Genomic DNA, 22,056 nt, shown 5'->3' on the forward strand with positions numbered 1-22,056 from the left:
ATTTTTAAACATATGTTATATTTCCTACTATAAAATATGGTTTTTATTAGAAATCTAAGTTTCCACAATGGTATCATTCAAAAGAAACTCAGCATTTAATTTAAAGTGTAAATCTTGCCTTCCAAATCTTATTAATTAGACTTAGTAGGATTAAAATATAGTGTGGGTAAAACTGCGGTATTTCTAGAATCTCTTGTCCGGCCTCAGTGCATCTCCATTATCAATCAGTGTTTCCAAAGGGTGGAGAGAAGTAGTCCATCTCCATATCTATATGTAATTACAACGGCAAGCGAGGGCCTATCTGGACCAGAGAGGTTGGGTGGAGTCCCTTCTTCTGCAGCCTGGTCACGATAGACATGGGAGAGCAGAAATGGATGACTGCTTTAAAGCAATAAAGGGGGTTTCTCCCACTTTATTTCTCCCTTTGGCTCATTTCGGTTTCAAAGGTATTTGGTCCCGGGATTTCCCCCCCAGAGTTACTCACAGGAACAGTGTTCAATGGTAACTTTCATGATTGATGAGTAAAGCCTCACTGGAGGCGTCAAAAGTTGAGGATGGTTCCTGCTCTCTTTTCTTCTTTTGAATATGTAAACTATGGTTAGATGACAATGTCATTTCACTTTTTACTGTATCTGTCAGCTTTCAATTACAACAACAACCAAAAAGAAAATTACACCTTAACAGCTTCTATTGTTTCAGGCACCTCTATCTAGGAAGGGGAGGAAAAGGACAGAAAAAATGTGTTGTTGGGAAATTCTTTACAGTCCTGTGAGACTAAGTGAAAGAGAGCTGGACCGAATCATTATTCATTCAGAGGGTAGACTTCTGGAGACAACAAAGAACTACAATAAATTACCCCTGACAGAAGAGAAATTAAATACCTCGGTGATTCAGTACTAGCACTGGCCTGGATGACTCAGGGTTTGTGGTAGGAACGTGTAGTGTCAGCTCTCCTGATACACAAAATACCACTTGTGTTATTTTATTTTCAATGAGCAAAAAGAGGCAACCTGGCACCACAGAAAAGTATTGGGAATTTTCTGATAAGTTCTCCATTGTCCAATCAAGCAGGTCTGGGATGGAAGAACTATGGGCCCCAGCCTGGCTCTGCCCCACATCAGCCCTCTGACCCTGGGACTTGGGCTTCCCCTTTCTCTGGGTCCCAGTTCTGCCACAAGTGAGATAAGGAGTTTGGCTCAGGTGACTTCTAACGGCCTGCCCACCATGAAAAATCTACAAATGCAGGATATTTTAATCAGTCATTAAATTCAAGGTGTCATTAGAAGCTGCAGCCCCATTTTAGTGATGGGAATTACCTGTATACAGAACCTTAGGCATGACACCAGGCTATCTTACAAGTGGCATAACAGGGCCACATCACCAAGTCAGCCTTCAAAAGGTCTCTGGATGTGGTTCTGGCTTTTCTCTCTAAAGCAGTGGCTCTCATCCACACCCAACCACCACCACCACCACCGGCTGCCCTCCCCAATGCCGCCAGCGCTGTCCCTTGGCTTCTCCCTCAGGTTCTTATCACCCTTTCCCTCTGCACCTCCGCATGGCCTCAGATGGTTTATTTACAGGTATTCTCCACTCCCCAGACTGCCCTCCAGAGGTCACTTGCAACATCTAGAGACATTTTTGGTTGTCACAACTCAGGGAGTGTATCTGTGAGAGCCATCCAGACGAGAGAGGCCAGGGGTGCTGCCGGCCATCCTAGAGGGCCACGGCACAGCCTCTCCAACAATTACGCAGCCCAAAATATCAGTAGTACCAAGGCTGAGAAACCCTGCTGTGAAACAAGGAAGGCTTCTTGCCTTCAGGGCCATGATACCAGCATCAGAGGCACTAGGAACCCCTGCAAAACAAATATAAGAATAAGAAAATAACTTTATCAGATGATTCTAACAAAAGTCTGAGTCCACCCCCCTAACAACAAATAATCCTAAAACCACTGTATATACAGAATTGTCCCACTGCTTTTTTTATGGTGGTATATTTTTATATGGTGGCATACCACACAATGGAAAAACTCCAATTACAGCTATATGGAACAATATGGATAAATCTCACAGACATGATGAACTAAAAAGCCAAATACAAAAAAAGACATAATGCATGACTTAAGAACAGAGACAACTAATCTTTGGTGCTAGAAGTAAGAACACTGGTTATCCTGAGGGGTAGAGGGTGACTGGCTGGGATCCTTACTAATGATTAGAGACACAAGAGAATGCTCCAGGGGCCAATGACTGCAATGTGCCCCCCCTCCAAAATCCATGTGTTGAAGTCCTAACTTCCAATATGATGGTATTTGGAGAAGGAACCTTTGGGAACTGGGTTTAGATAAGGTCATGAAATGGGGCCCTCATGATGGGATTAGTGGCCTATTAAAAAGAGACACCAGAGAGCTTGCTTCCTCTCCCACCCCACATGGCACTCACTCACCCAGGAAAGACCGTGAGCACGCAGCAAAGTGGTAGGGTAGGGTCAGGTCCATGGACTGTTCAACTTTCAATCATCAGCAGCTAAGTTTAGCACAAAATAGGGACCAAATAAATGTTTGCTGAATTAAAGTGACCTGTTCCAAGGTTGGGTGCTCACCTCCAGGTTTTACTGACCTCTCCCCTCCTTAGAACATGTGTGTTTCCCTCCTGTATCATACTTCCTACTTCAGTCCATCAAGAAGCACGTTCAGATACTCAAGCTTCCCACGGCTCCACATGTTCACACCTGAGCATCTTTGCATTGGCTGTTCTCCTTTGAGGAATGCTCTTGTTCCAAATATTCCCATGACTTGCTTGCTCATTTCAATCCCATCTCTGTTCAGATATCCTGTCCTTTTTTAAAAAACAGCCCCGAATCTACATTCTCTATCTCTGTGTCAACTGCAAGTGATGTCTCCATAGGAACATCAGTTCACTGGAGCCGCCTGTCTCATTCACCACTCTATCCCCAAACCTCTAACCGTACCAGTAACATTAACTTTCACATTTATTGAGCACCTACTGTGTGACAGGTATAGATGCTAGGGATATATCAAGGAACAAAACAGATAGAAACCCTCTTACATACACACATTATAGGGAGGAAAGACAAGCAATACACAAGGTAAGTAAAATAGAAGTGCTAAGAACAACTAAGGGTGTAAAGGAAGTCAGGAAGTGGGAAAAGTCTCACTAAATGACTTACAGAGAAAAACGTTAAAGAAGGGAGCAAACCATACGGATATTGAACTGCAAGCACAAAGGCGCTGAGGCCAGAGCATGTCTGAGATGTGGAAGGAGAGGAGCAGAACATGAAAGAGAAAGTAACAGTGGGACACAGCTCACTATAAAGAGTTTGTCTTTATATGAGATGGAAGACAAGTTGGAGGGTCTTCTGACCTGTATTTTAGAGAGATCCTTCTAACCGCCATGCTGAAAATAGGGGCCAGGGCAGAAGCAGGGAGACCTGATGGGAAACTATTTCGATAAACCAGGCAAGAGGTGGTGAGCACTGGCCCAGGGTGGCAAGCACTGGATGTGAAGGGAGAGGGAGCAGTCAAGGAGGCCTCCAAGGTTATTGGCCAGAGCCTTTCACATTACTGAGATGAGAAAAGCAGAAGAGCACTTTGGGAAGGGAGATGGAGGCAGCTTGCTAGCCCTATCTCGACATGTTCAGTCTGACTTCCCATCAATCATCCCAATAGAGATGCTAAGTAGGCAGCTGGATATAGGTCTAGGGAGAGGCTGGGGATAGAACGATGGATCTGATAGCCTAACATGTGAGTACTTAAAACTATGAACTTCAATGAGATCACCATGAATGGAAAAGGAAAACTTCCCAAACACAAATTCACAAAGAATAGTTGAAAGATAAAAGCTACTATCCCCAAGGACACACTCCCAAGACCCCACAGAGAAGATACAATAGGTGACCTTTGCTCCTACTGACACTTTGCAGCCAAAACAAAAAAAAGAAAAATACTACTCACACCTGACAAAGGGGCAAACCAGGACCAGCGGCTCTGTGAATGGGTCGTACAAACTTTGTCCAAAGACTCCTGCAGTCGGCCGTGTACTCTTTTAAAAGGAGAGCCCATAAACTTGGGCATTGCCTTTGCCGAGGATGGGATGCTGTGAGCCCAGAGAAAGTGCAGGCCACCTCCAGGTTGTAATCACCAGCATCTCCTCACATGGGGAGGGGCATTCCCCGGGATGGCAGTACAGGAGACAGGCCGAGGGTTGGGCAAGGCTCGCCGAGTCGTCACCCTCAACCCAAAGACCCCTTCCCTCGAAGGACAACCGCTCCCTGAAAGGTGTACCCACAAGGGGCGGGAGAGCTGGAGGGCTCAGTGAGAAAGGTATCAGGCCTCGGTGGGCTGCAGCGGTGAGGGGGCGCCGATCCAGCCAAGGACGGGCTTGCAGGGCAGGGCCGAGGTGGCGGCGTGGCCCCGTGCGGCCCAACGCTATAGCTGGGGAGGGGCAGAGCCCGGAGGCCAACGCTCCGCCAGCAGAACGAGGGCAGACAGTAGGCACACGCAGGGCACAGCCCGACGCTCTAATGGGGGACGGTGCGTCAGGGCGCTAGGTCGCGGGCGTCAGGCGTCCCTGGCTACCACGAGGCCAACGGAGGTGCGAGCAGCATGGCTCCGGGCGTGAGGACCGGAATCCGTCCAGCCGCGGTGCCGCGGGTTCAAGGACAAGACCTGGGCATACGGACGCGGCCAGGTACCCCCTTACCTGGCACTGAAGCCGTCTCGGCCACCCACGTTCCGGCAGGACAACTTGGCGTCCGCTTCTCGCGCCGCTCACTCCCACTTCCTCATTGGCCAAGGCCAGCCTTCCCAGAAGCCCCTGCGCGGCGCGCCGCCAAATGAACTTTATGGAGACCCGCGGAAGAGAACAAGGACACGGCGGGACCGGGTACGGGGCCTTCAGCTTAGCTGTCACTCTCGGCACACCAGCAGCCAGAGCCCCGCACCTTTCCGTGTGGTTGGGGTCGGCTCCGCAGGGAGAAAGCGTTTGCACAGTTGTCTGAGCGGATTTCTCACCCCCCGTTGAGCGCCAACCTAGCGCCAGGTACTATTCTAGGCGCCCTAGATCCCTACCCTAATGCAGTTCTCAGGCTGATGGGGGAAACGAAATATAATAAATAACTGCCAGTTTGTAAGGATGACTGCGACGAAAAATATAGGTGATGAGAGAGAGAATGCTTGCGCGATCGGGGAAGGCCTCTCTGAGGAGGTGACGTCTGAGCTGACATATGAACGATGAGAAAGCCTTGCAAATGCACAGACAGGAGTTTGTTTTACTTAATGACAAGGTTGTGTAGCAGTGTGATTTGTGGAGCTGTTTCAATTAATTACACAGGTTATAAGTTTTCACTTTTAACGGAGCTCAGAACCTTCCAAACGCCTTTGTCTGAGAGTTGTTCTGAAATATGCTCCCAGAGGCCCTGTTAGACCAGACCTCTCTCCCTAAATTGGGGAATTGCACACCCCTTCTTACTTAAAAGGGCCCTGGGATACAACAGGGAATCCTTACCTTCCCCCATTTAGTCCTGTTGGTATCCAAACACGTTTCAACAATGCAACCCTTTATTAGAAGGAAATCTTTGGTGGAGCCTTATATATAAAACAGATTTTGCATGTCTTTTGTACTTGCCAAATATATGTTTATTTTTTTTTTGTCTTTACTTGAATGATCATCTGAAAGAAACGCAAGCCTTTGAACTCTTGTCTGGTCAAATCAGAGCACTTTCAGGTATTTTTCCTGTTCAGATTAATTCATTAAATACATGGAATGTGCATTCAGTACACTAGACTGTATTAGCAGACAGATCTCTAGTGGACATCTGCTATTGTCCCTTTGGGGAACCATTCCGCCCCTACTCTTAGTCTCAGTGTTTTCATTGGTGGCATGTGACTCAGGCCTAGCCAATCAGAGTTCTGCAGTGCCCTGGCCACTGGGGCTGGTTCAGGGATGGGTCTGAACTCAGTAGAGTTAAGATGTTTCACTCCCTAAAATTAACCTTTTAAATTTTTGTTTGTCTCCTAGTCATTGGGGAAGGACCTGCCTGGGAACAAAGCCATTACAGAAGAGCAATATAGTGACAGAGAGGCTAGAATGCAGTGACACTGTGTGAGCTAGACCAAGCTAAAGGTATCCCTATCCCTGAAATGTTCCATTGCATGAAGGGAAAAAAAAACAACTTTTTGCTCAATTTCAGTTGAGTTTTCTGTCACTTGCAATCAAAAAAATCATGAGGATGAAGGTATTACTTAAACCCAATGTCAGTAGGGCAGAATTCAGGAAGCTTCTCCCAAGTGAATGTGTTTTACATGGAATCTAAAATGGTACTTTCAACACTGTTAAGAAGAAAATTTTCACCATCATATTACATTTCATTCTATAAATTTAAAAAATAACATTAAACTGTTCCATTTACAAAGGCAGAAGCTTAGAAAGTCTTATTTTTATGTTCATTACACTTTGTTTCAAAATGACATAGTAACTTGGCAGAGACTACAGGATTATATTGCAGGTTTTTCTTTCTATGCTAAGTCTGATTGAGATCCTAGACAGTTTTTAACATTAACATGGTGAGGCTCAATGATGAACACTTTTCATCATTGCTCTCGTGTTCTGGGAGCTTTGTCATGTCAAAGGGCATCCATTTGGCTTTCTTTCATTCATTTAATCACTTTAAAAATATTTATTGGGTAACTGCTGTGTGCCAAGCACTGAAGAGTCAGAAGGGAATGAGATTGACAGCTCTCCTTGTGGAGCTCACATTCTAACAGGGAAGATCAGCAACAAACGTATAAACAACTTTTGGGGAGAGTTAAATTAGGGGTTTTTAAGTCTATGGAAAAAAAAGAAATGGTCGTTGAGAGGAGTGGGTGTACTTTAGCTAGGACAGTCATGGAGGACCTCTCTGAGGCCGTGGCATTTGAGCAGGTAACTGAATCAATGAAGGAGCAGCCATGTAACACATGAAGGATCAACAAACGTCAAGGCCTCTGGACAGACAAGATTTCAGAGCAAGCCCTTAGCTCCCACGAAAAGAAAAGTAACACACAAAACCAAAAAACACCAGACCCAGATGCCTTCAGTGGTGAATTCTTTCAAATATTTAAGGAAGAAAATCCAAATAATCTACAGATAAAATATTAAAATTAATCAATGAATTTGGCAAGGTTGTAAAATACCAGATTGATATATATAAATTCTACTCTATATATTAGCAAAAACTAATAAGAAAATGAAAATGTTTTAATGATGTAAATTACATTAACATTGTTAAAAATAAAAATTCATCCAAGTACATTTCAAGATCTAACTGGCTTTTTTAAGCAAATCATGAATCTGGTCAGCATCCCCTCTAGCAAGTAAGGAGATACTCCAAAGAACTGTACAAAGCATAAAGTTTTTATAGACAGGAAGGTGGGGAAAAAGCTAGTCACAGAAGAAAAGAAGGGATTGTTTCAGGCAAGGTCACTTTCTCTTAGGGGGAAGAGCAGGGGGCCTTATAATGTAGATTATTCTGTCTTCTTTTATGGAAGATGGAGAAAGCTCATGTGACAGATTATCTTATCAATGATGCTGATCAGAAAATCCCTGACTGACTGTATTTCTGGGGGAGGTTGAAACTGTAATTGGGTTTAAGTATTAGGCCCTGTTTTTGTGACTTGGCCTAGCAGAAGTGACACCATGTTGGGCCTGTGTATTTCTTTTTAACAGCATTAGAAATATATAAATAGGAACAAACTTCATGAAAAGACATGTAAAATCTTGATACTGCAAAACTACTGAGGCTGACAAAAGACGTAAATAAATGTAGGGAAATACCATGTTTTGAATTGAAGACACATATTATAGCGATGTGAATTCTCCCTAAAGTGACTGACTCCAGGGGCAAATCCTAGGGCAAAATACCTTTGAAACCAAAATCAGTGAAAGGGAGAAATAAAGTTTATTTCTTACAAGCAGTCATCCACTTCTGCTTCCCCACAAGGCAACCAGGTGGCAGTCAACAAGCCCCCACGCAACCTCTCCAGTCCAGATAAGCCCTCTATTGCCCAAGTAATTACCTATTGATATGGAGATGGCTACTCCTCTTCAACCCCTGGAAACTCCCATTATGTGGAGATGCACTAAAGCCAGGCAAGAGATTCTGGAAATACTGCTATTTTACGCACAGTGATGTATAGGTTCAATGTAATTGTAATCATAATTCAGCAAAAATTTTAATAGAAAATAACAAGCTGATTGTAAGCTCATCTGAAAATGCACAAGGCCAAAAATATTCATTCTAGACATTCTTAAAGAAGATTAAGTGAGAAGGGTGACTTATACTTCCATGTATCAAGACTTATTTAAAGCTATAGTAATCTGAAAAGAATGATACTAGCACAAGGATAATAGAAAAATTAAACAGAATAGAGAGTCTAAAAGTGAACTCACATTTATATGGTTACCTGATTCATGAAAAAAGTGACTCAATATGGGTGAGGGCAAAGGATGACATTTTCAATAAGAGATATTGAATTTATTGTGGGGTGCTGGGGGTTACATCCATCCCTACCTCACACCACATAGGAAAAATAAATTCCAGATTAATTATAGAGCTGAATGAGAAAAGAAAGCACAATAAAGCTCTAAAAGACAAGAGTAGAATTCATGACCTGTCGATTGGCAAGTATTTCCTAAGATACAACAAAACACTAACCGTAATGAAAAGACACCATCGAGAGTGAAAAGGCAAGCATTAGAAAAAAATTTGCAATTCATCTATCTCATGAAGATTATATCCAGAATATATTTAAAAACTCCTGTAAATCAAAAAGAAAGATAACCCAATCAGAAATGGATGAAAGACTTGAATAAGTATTTCACAAATCAGGATATCTGTGATGGTTAATTTTATATTTCAACCTTGACTGGCCACAGGGTGCCAAGATATCTGGTCAAACATTATTCTGATGTGTCTGTGAGGGTGTTTCTGTGTAGGATTAACAGTTGAATCACTAGACGGACTAAAGAACATTGCCCTTCGTAATGTGGGTGGGTCCATCTAATAAATTGAAGTCATAAATAGAACAGAAGCTGAGCAAGAGAGAACTCCTGACTACCTTCAAGCTTGGACATTGGTTTTCTTCCTGCTTTCAGACTAGGACTGAAACCCTGGCTCATCCTGGGACTTGAGGCTGTTGGACTGGGACTGGAACTACTATAAGCTCTCCTGAGTTTCAGCTTGCCTTCTGAGAACCCTGATACAATATCCAAATAGCAAGAAATATGTGGAAGGTGCTCAACATCATGAGTCATAGGTGTGATGAAAATGAAATCCACAATGAAAAACCACCTCACAGCCATCAGGCTAGAATAACTACATTTTTCATGAAGTACAATTTCCTTCCATAAATGCACCTTTTTGAAGAGTATGCTTAGATGTGTTTAATAAATGTATTGCATCCTCACCATCAAGATGTGGGCTATTCCCATCATTCTACAAATTTCCCTCATCTTCCTCTGCAGTCAGTCTCCTCTTGGTCCTGCGGCATACACCTCAGGAAACACCGATCTGCTTTTTGTCACTGTAACTTAGTTTTGCCTGTTCTAGAATTTTACGTAAATGGAATCATACCATATCTTTTGGGTCTGGCTTCTTTATCTCAGATTAATGTTTTTAAGTATTCATCCATGTGGATGCATGTATCTGAAGTTCATTCCTCCTAATTGATAGATAAACTACATTTTATTTATCCATTCATTTTTATGGATATTTCTGTTATCTCTAGTTTTTTATTATTATGAATAAAACTATAAGCATTCATGTACAGGTTTTTGCATGAATATATATTTTATTTCTCTTGGGAAAATACATAGGAATGGAATATTTATATATCTAAAGTTAGATATATGTACATATATATATATATATCTAAGTTTATAAAACTGCCAAATTATTTTCTAAAATGATTACACCATATTACTTCCCACCAGCGATGTCTAAGAGTTCCTCTTGCTCCAAATTTCACTAATACTTAGTATTGTCAGATTTTTTTTCCTTAGTTGAGCCCCTCTAATAGATGTGTAGCATATCTCTTGTGGTTTAAATTTTCATTTCTCTGATTACTAATGAAGTTGAGAAAATGGCTATATTTAAAAATTGGCAGTACCAAGTGTCCAAAAGGTTGTAGAGTGAAGATTCTGGGAGATAAATTTCAATTCTTTTGAGTATACACTCAGAAGTGGAATCGGTGGATAGGAATTCTCTCTCCCCACCTAGACAATTGCCTGGACAGTATCTGTCTGATGTAACAATTTTGAACTCTAGAGTCTTAAGGCTTGCCACTTCCAAGGGAAGGGTTGGATGGCAAATTGAAGGTAATTTTACTTGATTTCAGCACTTAGCACAGTAGCAGATGCCCACCCCCCACCTTCAACCATGTGGCAGGCCATTGTGCATCTACTCCTGGAGCAGCTTGCACAGTGGGGGGAGCCAGGGTGGGCCAAGAAGGACTGTTTTTTCCAAATATCAGGGATCTGTGCTCTGATCACTGGTTGCTGCTCCTGATATCAGAGGTACAAAGAGAAGAGCAGCCATTGTTGTTGCACCATCCCCCATTGTTGCAAGCCCCTCCACCAGGGTGGAAGTGATGCCAGGGGATTTAAAGAGCCAGCACCCTATTTCCCGCCCCCACTTCGTTTTTCTTTTTCCCCCTTTGGGACCCAGACATTAAATACTAGGACATTCAGAACAACTGCATACATGGAGAAAATTAGAAAGTGACCACATGTACCCAAGGAAAGGCAAGACTCAGAAAAGTCCTAAGAAGGTGCTAAGTTTACACCTCAGGATTATCCTTGGCTCAGAGACAGCCTGCAGCAATCGAATGAACAGAAACAACCAAAACAAAAGCAAAAAAGAGCAAACAAACAAAAAAAAGAATCTGATTTCCAGAGTTACTACATTACTATTTTCAAGTATCCAGTCTTCAGCAAAATACACAAAGCATACAAAGAAACAGAAAACTATGGCCCATTCAAAGGGAAAAAAAAAATGAACAGAAATTGTTCCCGAGAAATTCTGGGGCTTACTCTGAAACTCAGAATTCTCAAATTCTGAAAAGTATAATAATTGAAGTGAAAAATTCACTACAGGGATTCAAGGGCAGACTTAAGCGGACAGAAGAAAAATCACTGAGTTTGAAGATAGAATGATAGAAATTATCCAGTCTGAGGAACAGAGAGAAAAAATATTACGGAAAAAGGAATGGAGCCTAAAGTACCTGTGGGACTCCATCAAGAGGACTGACATATACACTGTGGGGGTCCCAGAAGGAGAAAAGAAAGGGGCAGAGAGAATATTTAAAGAAATAATGGCTGAAATACCAAATTTGATGAAAGACATGAACATAAACATCCAAGAAATTCAACAAACTCCAAGTAAGAAGAAGTGAGAGACCTACACCAAAACACATCATAATCAAACTTCCAAAGGACAAACAAAAAGAGGGAGAATATACAAATGGCCAATAAGGACATGAAAAGAGGCTTAACATCACTCATCATTAGGGAAATGCAAATCAAAACTACCTTGAGATACCACCTCACACCCATTAGGATGGCTACTATAAAAATAAACATATAAATAACAAGTGTTGATAAGGATGTAGAGAAAGTGTTGGGGAGTGCAAAAGTCTTTTTGGAAGAGAGTATGGAGGGACCTCAAAAACTAAAAATAGAATTTCCATGTGATCCACCAATTTCATTTCTGGACACATACCCAAAGTAATTGAAAGCAGGTTCTCAAAGAGATATTTATACACCATGCTCATAGCAGCATTATTCACAATAGCCAAAACATGGCAGCAACCCAAGAGTCCTTTGGTGGGCGAATGGATAAATAAATGTGGTATATCCACAGAATGAAATGTTACCAAGCCTTTAAAAATGGTGATTCTAACATAAGCAACAACATGGATGAACTTTGAGGACATTATATTAAGTGAAATAAGCCAGTCACAGAAGGCAGATACTGTATGATTCCATTTATACTTAAGGTAGACAAAATTACACAGAAAGTAGAGTGGTGGTTGTCAGGGCCTTGGGGGCAGGGAAGGAAACAGGGACTTACTGTTTAGTGAATACTGGTTCAGCTTTGCAAGGTGAAGAGTTACAGAGACGAACCGTATACTTCAAAATGGTTAAGATGGTAAATTTTATATGTATTTTAACACAAAAATAAAAAATTGTAAAAGGTTGTGGAGCAACTGGGGCAACCATATACTGTTGAGGGGTTGTAAATAGAGACAACCACTTTGGAAACCTGGCAAAATATATTAAAGCTAAGTACACACCTACTCTATGACCCAGCAATTCCACATATGTTCGTATCACCTTTCTACCTGTCTCTCTATCTCTTTATCTACCTATCTACCTACCTATCTATCTCCAGCATAAATACATACATATTTTCACCAAAAGCCATGTACCACAATGCTCATAGCACCATAGCGCCAAAGAGGAAACAACCCCAAAGCCCATTAGTGGAAGAATGGATAAATAAATTTAGGTGAGGTCAGATAGCAGAATATTCAGTAACTAAAAGAATGAACTACATCCACAAATAACAACAGGAATGAATCTCACAGACATAATGGTGAGCAAAAGAAGGCGGACCCCAAAGGATGACTCCGTTTATATAAAGTTCACATCAGACAAAACCACTTTATGGTGACAGATGTCAGAAGAGTGGTTATTTTGAAGGGAGAACGGTTGTTCCCTGGGAATAGAAATGAGAGACTCTTCTGAGATCTGTTAATGTTCTGTTTTTTAATCTGGATGCTGACTGCATGGATGCATTCACTTTTTAAAAATTCATAGACCTGCAATTAATATACGATAAAGGAGCCATGGACATACAATGGGGAAACGACAGTCTCTTCAACAGATGGTGCTGGCAAAACTGGACAGCTACATGTAAGAGAATGAAACTGGATCACTGTCTAACCCCATACACAAAAAATTCAAAATGGATCAAAGACCTGAGTGTAAGTCATGAAACCATAAAACTCTTAGAAGAAAACATAGGCAAAAATCTCTTGGACATAAACATGAGTAACTTCTTCATGAACATATCTCACCGGGGTAGGGGAACAAAAACAAAAATGAACAAGTGGGACTCTATCAAGCTGAAAAGCTTCTGTACAGCAAAGGACACCATCAATAGAACAAAAAGGTACCCTACAGTATGGAGAATATATTCATAAATGACAGATCCGATAAGGGCCTGACATCCAAAATATATAAAGAGCTCACGCACCTCAACAAACAAAAAGCAAATCATCCAATTAAAAAATGGGCAGAGGAGCTGAACAGACAGTTCCCCAAAGAAGAAATTCAGATGGCCAACAGACACATGAAAAGATGCTCCACATCGTTAGTTATCAGAGAAATGCAAATTAAAACCACAATGAGATATCACCTCACAGTAAGGATGGCTACCATCCAAAAAACAAACAAAAACAAATTTTGGCGTGGTTGTGGAGAAAGGGGAACCATCCTACACTGCTGGTGGGAATGTAGATTAGTTCAGCCACTATGGAGAGCAGTATGGAGGTTCCTCAAAAAGTTCAAAATAAAAATACCATTTGACCCAGGAATTCCACTTTTAGGAATTTACCCTAAGAATGCAGCAGCCCAGTTTGAAAAAGACAGATGCACCTCTATGTTTATTGCAGCACTATTTACAATAGCCAAGAAATGGAAGCAGCCTAAGTGTCCATCAGTAGATGAATGGATAAAGAAGATGTGGTACATATACACAATGGAGTATTATTCAGCCATAAGAAGAAAGTAATTCCTACCATTTGCAACAACATGGATGGAGCTAGAGGGTATTATGCTCAGTGAAATAAGCCAAGTGGAGAAAGACAAGTACCAAATGATTTCACTCATCTGTGGAGTATAAGAACAAAGAAAAACTGAAGGAACAAAACAGCAGCAGAATCACAGAACCCAAGAATGCACTAACAGTTACCAAGGGGAAAGGGACTGGGGAGAATGGGAGGGGAGGGAGGGATAAGGGTGGGGAAAAAGAAAGAGGGCATTACGATTAGCATGTATAACTTGGGGGGGAGGCATGGGGAGGGCTGTGCAACACAGAGAAGACAAGTGGTGATTCTACAACATCTTACTACACAGATGGACAGTGACTGTAACGGGGTTTGTGGGGGGGACTTGGTGAAGGAGGGACCCTAGTAAATATAATGTTCAAAAAAAAAAAAAGAACATTGCTCTGTCCTTCAGTTCTGCTTCTTAAAAGGTTTAAGGGTAACAGGTGGGTGTTCTCTCGCAGTCGAGGCTACTGGAGTCCCACTGTTCTTATAAAAGGGAGGAGATACACAACATCTGAACAACTCACACAAAACTCCTGTCAATAAGGCAGAGCTCGGCAGGGAATCGGACTACTGCTCCCTTGACTTTTGCTCAGCTGATTCACCCTTTCTTCAGCTCCAGCTGCCTAGGGCTTTGCAGAGCTTCTAAGGAGGTGCCTGCATGCCTGGTGTGCCCTAGGTCCTATCATCAATCCTGTGAGATGGGTGTGGTGATTTGACTAGTCCCACAGATGGGCCACCTCATGTGAACCCAGTAAGATCATGCAGACAGCTGTCCTGCAGAGCAACTCTGCATCCACCAGGGGGCACCAGGCACCACACTGTACATGCCCAGTACTCAGGGCCGAGTCCCCAGCCACCTCCCCACACCAAGCAGGGGCCCGCTAGCCAGCCTGCCTCTGCTCTCCACAGTGGCTATGTCTGGGTGGAGGGCCTAGGTCTCTTCCAGCAGGGACCCCTCTGTTTGTTCATAAGCCATACTCACTCTCCCAGAGTCCATCAAACATGCTAAAGGGTTTTTAAATCGCTGTTTCCTCTACTCCAAACCCAAGCAGAGCTGTGGAGGAAAGGAATGGTCACACTCATTAGGAAAAGTTTTGACCAATTAGGAGGGCCACATACTGAAGTCAGCACAAAAATCCTTGCTCTATTGACTTCCCAAGCACTTGAAACAACCCTAGTGTCTTGCCAGTGGGTTTCAGCCCCGGGCAAGTTCACTATGGATTCAATGTGATCAAAGAAATTGACAGCAAAACGTTTTTTGGGGTGAAAGGGTTTATTACCCGGTTCGTTCTCCCGGTGGTGGGTTAAGCACCAGCATCTCTGCCTCCGCCCAGAGCACTGGGCCAAGCTCTCTATATAGCACAATAATAGCTTATTGCCTATGGGTGTGGAAGTGGTAGCCTAGCAACAGGCCAGTTACATCATCAGGTGGTTTGAGTTCAGTGGGTATCCTGGCCATAGAAACCCCAACTTCCCCACAGTGGGGGAACAGGATTTCACCTTTGCCCTCTGAGGTGCTTCATTTCCAGGTCTAACTATACCCTTGTGGTTCTCAAGCATTCCCATGATGCCACCCCTCCCCCGGGAAAAACTCAGGGGCATCCTAACTGCCTGTGACCTGTGTGGAACCATGGGGCCTTCTGACTCTCAGTCCAATCACTTGTCAGAGGGAGTCACTCGTGCTCATCCAAGTCCAGCCCACCTGGCAGGATGAATGAGGCTCCATGGGAACATATGCACGGATGTGCTCCGAAAACTCCAGAGGCTGTAGGAACATTCTGGATTTTGAAATTCTTTCCAAATAAGGTATGACAGGGTAAGTTTCTGTAACTGATGGCCAGTGGAAGCACAGCCCTGGGAGTGGCCTTGTGTAGCAGGAGGCTCAGTAACATCAGAGTCCAGGGCTAGCAATCACAATAATAGCTAACGTTGCACACTTCATCAGTGCAAGAGCTTTATGTGTTTATTCATTTCATTATTCCCATTTTATAGTTGAGAAAACTGAGTCCCCAGTGGGTATAACAACTTTTCAAGCTCATATAGCTAGTACTGGAGCCAAGATTTGAACCCAAACTGTCTGGTTCCACGGCTCACATCCTTACCCTCTATGTTGGTCTTCCCCATCTACTCCCCCTGCCCATTGTTGTCTTCCTGAACATCAGACAAATAGCTGTAGCAGGGGTAGAGAGTGGAGCCTCAAAAGATGTTTGATGGAAAAAAAGATAATTGAGGTTGGACTTCCTGAAACCTTGGTGGGTGGTCCAGCCAAAAATCTGATAAATGAGGCGGGCAGATATAAATTACTAGGGAGTGGTGGGGAGTGAGGTGTGACCACTTTATAGGGGGCAGCCATTACTGAGACAATTCCATTGGGCCATGTGTGAATCTTGGAGACCCAGATTTTTCAAGATTTTGATTCTTACAGTCCACATTCCAGTCAATAAAATGTGTGTGGGTGGGATGCAGCCCAGAAGCACAGATGGCAATGTCTTCTCTCTTGTCCCTTCCCGTGTCTGGCAGCAGGACGGACAGCAGGCCAATGACCTTCAGAAGGTCAGGCCTCACACTTCTAAGCGTGAGAATATTAATTCTCCAAGAGCCCAACCTGCTTTGTGTATTGAACCTAAACCTTCTGAGGGAACCAGGCGAGTCCCACTCTACCCTCCTGTCTGCAAACAGCTCTCCTGCCTGACAAACAGAAGCTCTATTCCAAAATCTAAATATCCCCTTCTCAGCAGTTTCTTTGCTCCCTGCCAGCTTTTTCCAATGGCCCATGAATCTGCAGAAACTTGGGATAATCTCCCCTCTGCCTGTCCCTTTGTCTCCCACTCCACATCCCCTGCAGCCTCCTGCTGCTTTTTATTGACTAATTTTTTTGTTTGTTTCTTTCTTAAATTCTGCTGGAGCCATCATGTGGCCTAATCTTTCATCTCATTCCATGTCTAGCTGCAGCCTGAGCTTGGGCGTCTGTGAGCTTTGCAGCCAGATATGAAAAGAGGAGAGATTCATTTCCTGCCTCCTGCCTCTTTTCTAGTTTAAGCCAAGAGCTCTGAAGATTTGTTGTAACCTCACAGATGCTTTTTATGAAATCTCACTTATCAATAGGTCTCAGCAAGGGTCTCAGGATGCAGAACATGAGCGTCTTGGTGTTTCAGACCCCCTCACAGGCTGTCACTGTCCCTCACCTGGCCCTGTGGCCTCTCCCTCCCCCTAAAATGAGTAGGAGGTGACCCCAGCCCCTGGGCTGCCAGGGGCTATAGACATGAAGGAAAAGAAAGCCCACCTCCCTGTCCATAGCAGGGCAAGTCAGTGTTAAGAGTTTTGCTCCAGAGCACCCAGATGGGAAAGCTCAGGTCAGAGGGTCCCTGACAACACATCCTTGCTCAGCCCCTCTCTTCCTTGCTCTATTTCCCTCCCTCCTTCAATAAGTCACATGTCCAGAATCCTTGTCTCCAGCTCTGCATTTGGAAACCTGAGGGCAGAAGAGGATCAGTATTGGGCTAAGTGGGGAGCAGGGCAACACCTAAAACAGAATGTCAGAATACTCCTGTACTTCTATCACTATATGGGAGATATTTAAATCCTATTATCATAGTGAAAAAATAAAATCCTAATTTTCCAACAGTAAGGTACAGTCCCAGTAAATTACAGCACATGTGGACAGTGCACATTAGGCCATTATTAACAGTGCCATACAGAGTATGGCAAAATGTCAACATTTTTTGAAGCTAGGGGATGAGTGCATGGGGGTTCATTTTACATTCTCCGTACTTCTGTATATGTTTGAAATTTTCCATAGATAAAATGTTTATGAAAAGGTAGGTAAAGAAAATGCTATAGAATATTTAGTGATTTTGGAAATTATTCACACTGTATAGTTAAGTGAAAAAACTGGCAAAATCTTCTAACCTGACTCTTTAAAATAATAAATCTATGTGAACATTTTTTAAATATTAAGAGATTGAAATGTACACACCCACTGACCTAGGAGTTCCACTTGTGGGTAGAGAGATGCCCAGGAGCAAGGAGATGGGTAACCAGCCTACGTGTCTATTAAAAGAAAAATGGCTTTTCATCTTGCTATGCTGATGGACAGTGACTACAATGGGGTATATGGTGTGGACTTGATATTAGGGGGAATGTAGTAACCACAATGTTGCTCATGTGAAACCTGAGCATAACATTGTATATCAATGATACCTTGATAAATAAAAAAGGAGAGAAAAATGGCTTTTAAAACTGTACTGTGTAGTCATTCTTTGAAATGTCAGGCAGCAGACAAAAAAATTACTAACACTTCAGTGCAGTACCTTTCTCAATACTTAGGCATATTAATGTAATTCTCACCTTACAAAGCAGACACTACAACTAAGCCATTTTAGAGATAAGGCATAGAAAAATTAAGAAACTCGTCTGAAGCTCATTGGACCACTGGTGGGTCTGGGGGTTGAACCCAGGTAGCAGTCAGCCTTGGCTGTGGAGCCCGTGCTCTTAGCCATTCTACTGTTTAGCCATCCAATAATGAGATGATCCTATAAGTATTAACAAATTTATTTGACCGAATGTTTATTTATAGCACTGTTTTTAATAGTGAACATATGTTATCTCATTTTGTCCACATGACAACTCTTCCAGGAAGGGAGAGACTAACTACTAACAGCTCCCTTTTACAAAGGAGACAACTGAAGCACAGAGAGGTTAGGTAATCGGCTCAGGTCGCACAGCTAGGAAGAGGTAGAGACAGGATTTAAATCTATGTAATCAGGTTCCAGAGCCTGCATTCTCAACCCCTTTGCACTAAATCAGTGTCACACAAGTTGCACATCAGTACAAGCAATACAGTTCAAACAAATATAGAAACCTACAAAATAATGTATTTTCTATAAGAACATACATAATTATATAGAGAAAGTAGTCACATGGGAATTAAAAAAGAAAATGCAGCCACAAAACTGAATTTGCAATATAAAATTAATTCTAACCAAAACATAAAATAGGCCTCTACATCTCTATGTACATAGAGAACAGTCTGGAATATTTACTACCCTGATGAAGTGGTCACCTGGGAGGCAAGGGGTGGAGCGGAGGGATTAGGAGTGGGGGCTATATAAGGGGACTTGAGACCTATTTGTAATGCTTTAATTTTTTACAAGAAGAATATGCTTGTGTATCATTCATAGTTAAAAATTAATAATGTCAAAAATAAGCTACAGGGATATACACTAAAATGTTAGCAAGTACCATCTCTGGGTGGTGACATTTTCTTAGTTCTTTTCTAATTTATAAGTTTTCTGCCATGAGAAAATACATGACCTCAGTAATCAAGGTAGGGGGAGCATGGAAGGGAGAAAAAGGACCTGACAATAAGGTTATTTTTGCCCCCAAGATGTTCCCACCGCCGTCTGGTTGTATCCAGCTCATAGTCCCACCAAGATTGTCTGGTCCCCAGCCCTCCCTCTCAGAACACTTTGCTCCCCACTTGGTGATTCTGAGCCCCATGGTGGCACAGACTGCACTGGCCCATGCTAGATGGATATGTAGGCATCTACCCTCTGCACTTGGCTGTGAACTTCTCCAGGGTATTTCCTTCATGCTGGCCTCAACCTCCCTGCAGGGCCCTTCTAACCCCACAAGCTGGCCCTGGCATGGTGCATTAATAATCACTGGTGGGATTTACACTGTCCAGAGTTCTTTAAAAGTGGGTTGCAGGTCCTTTACATCTACCATTCCCTCCTCATCTGTGACTCCCTGTGAGGCCCAAGAGTTTTCTGACCATCCCTCTCACCTCCAGAACCTCCAAGGCTGTATCGCCAACTTTGGCTTCTTTTTCAATGAGCACCTACTATGTGCTGGGCACTGGGATTGGCCCACAGGGACAGACCAATAAGTGACAGAGGCAGGGCTTGACCTCAGGCCTTCAGGTCCCACATACAACACTGACCCCAGAACCTCAGACACCAGAAGCATTAGTGATTAAATTCTCACTTCTATTAGAGCCACCACAGCCATCATGGTTCATTTCTTGGCGCTCCTTCTCCAGCATGGGTATTCTGAAGTCCAGGCAATTAACTCCGCAACTGCGCTACACTGTTCTTGTTCATTCCTCAACTGAACAAACTCTCAAGGTAACAAGCAGGGAAAATCCAACTCAGATCTCATCTGAGCCTATAAAACCAAGATGTGAGATTATTATATTGCTTCCTGGGCTAAATAAACAAGATTGAACATTTTTTACGGTAATTATAAAACACCTTTTACAGTAACTATATAATGGCTTATAAATGGTTTCCTTCAAGTGATGTCCTTCTTTCTAACGAGATCTTTAACTTACAAGTTTACCTTGTCTGACATTATTTCTTATGTACACACCTTACCAATTAATGTCTTCAGTAAAAGGAATTTTTCTATTAAAAAAAAGCCCCTGTCCTCACAGAGTGTGCATTCTGTTAGGGGAGGTAGACAAAGTGTCAAATAAAAATAAAAGAGATTAGATAATGATAGGTGCTCAGGAAAAAAATTAAGCTGGGCTTCCAAAGGAGAGGGCACTGAGTGAAGGTCTGAAGGAGATGAGGGAGGGAGCCAGTCTGACAGAGCATCCCAGGCCCAGGGAGCAGGAAGTGCAAAAGGCCCTGAGACAGAACATTCCTAATGTTCACGAGGAACAGAACTTGGCAAATGTAGCAGGCAGGAGGGAGCCATGTAGGGCTTTGTGAGCCACTGTAAGGACTTTGGCTTCTACTCCAAGAGAAATGGAAAGTCATTGGAAGGTTCGGAACAGAGGAGTGACATGTTCTACCAGGAGTCTGGCTGCTGTGTTAAGAACAGACCAAAATTCTGGCTGAGCTTGCTGGAATTCTCTCGAAGCCTCTTGAAACTCTGTTGTTACTGCTATTAAATATCATTCAAATTAACAGTTGTAGAATTTGGCTTCTGCCCAAGTTTGAGCCCTGAATAACTATTTTATCTGGGCCCTGATGGACAGGAGGTGGTAGAAGCCAGGAAACTTGAGTCATGGGGATATTCACAACCTCAAGTTCAGCCAGCACACCGAGTCACCAAAGTGACAGCTGTAACACCCCATGACATGGAAGCCTCTAGGTTTCCTTGGCCTCAGGCCCCTGTCTTAGGCCCTAACTACATCACTTTGTTTCTGATGCCAGGCAAATTGGGAAAACCGTACAAGATGCCCCCATTTTATGGCATCCTAAATATGTCTAATTATCTCTGAATCTGCTATGAAATCCTCAAAACTGTTTTCACAAAATGAACTCAAGTGCACTTGATCAAGAATTATAAGCATGGTCTAAATAGAACCTTTCGTAGCAGGAAAGGAGGGAGAAAAGTCAAGGTCCTAAAATTCAAACTAAGGCTCTAGGAAAATTGGCAGGTCATTTCTTCTATTAGCTCGTGCTAACTCCAGACAATTTTCCCAAGGGCCTGTCTGTCTTAGCTGTGAACTGAGAACTGCTTTCTAGCATCTGAGGAAAGCAAGTCTGAATGTCGTCAACCTTTTGATGTGCTTGCTGGCTGTTTGACTAGTAAAACTGAATAGGGATTTCCCCCAGCTTGCAATGACAGAAATGACCACTAAGGGGCAGCAAACACCTAGGACATGAAGTCAGTGCCGTCATTAAAATACAAAGCGCTCAGACTAGCAGATTTAATAAGATTTGCTCAGACATACGTCGCGTATGTCACAATTTTCTTTCACAAATAATTGTTTTTATTTCCAAAATAAATACCTGAACTCATTTGCTTGCTTAAAAAGAATCAGAACATTGTAGGTAAGTCTAAAGCTCCTTTGGTCTTTCAGAGCTGTGGGAGTGTATTCCCATTTGATAATTTCAAACTTCACAGTCACTATTAATCTGGTGGAAAGCCACACATCGTTGTCTTAATAACATCTACCATTGGTTGAGCACCTATTATATGCTGGGCACAGTGTTGTTTAATCTTCACAATCCCATTTGATGGATGAATAAATTGAGGCTCAGAGAAGCACAATACCTTGCCCAACATCACACAGGTGGTAAGAGGCACAACTGGAAATAAAACCCCTGGCTGGCATACTCCATGCTGTACACTCGTTTCCCCTTAGTATGACCCCTCATCATCAAGATGAGTCATGAAAAACTTCCTTGTGAATTGCACTGAGAAATTGTGGA

General features: G+C 42.8%; 2 long non-coding RNA genes across 5 annotated transcripts in view; one reads left to right on the top strand and one right to left on the bottom strand.

Annotated features, from left to right (window-relative positions):
- The window catches only part of LOC108404854 (uncharacterized), a 24,771-nt gene extending 19,944 nt beyond the window's left edge, over positions 1-4,827 (bottom strand). For all 3 annotated transcript variants that reach the window (XR_012126874.1, XR_012126875.1, XR_012126876.1), the window contains exon 1: positions 4,722-4,827. This is a non-coding gene — a long non-coding RNA (uncharacterized lncRNA). The remainder of the gene's footprint in view (positions 1-4,721) is intronic.
- Positions 4,388-9,712, top strand: LOC140847177 (uncharacterized). Of its 2 annotated transcripts, XR_012126878.1 has the most exons (4): positions 4,388-5,060; positions 5,697-5,744; positions 6,039-6,143; positions 9,153-9,712. It is a non-coding gene; the product is annotated as an uncharacterized lncRNA (long non-coding RNA). The 2 variants fall into 2 exon arrangements; XR_012126877.1 differs by lacking the exon at positions 9,153-9,712 and having other exon boundaries at positions 6,039-9,145.
- Positions 9,713-22,056: the final 12,344 nt, after the last annotated feature.

Source organism: Manis javanica, chromosome 17 (assembly GCF_040802235.1).
Source record: "Manis javanica isolate MJ-LG chromosome 17, MJ_LKY, whole genome shotgun sequence".
Taxonomy (NCBI): domain Eukaryota; kingdom Metazoa; phylum Chordata; class Mammalia; order Pholidota; family Manidae; genus Manis; species Manis javanica.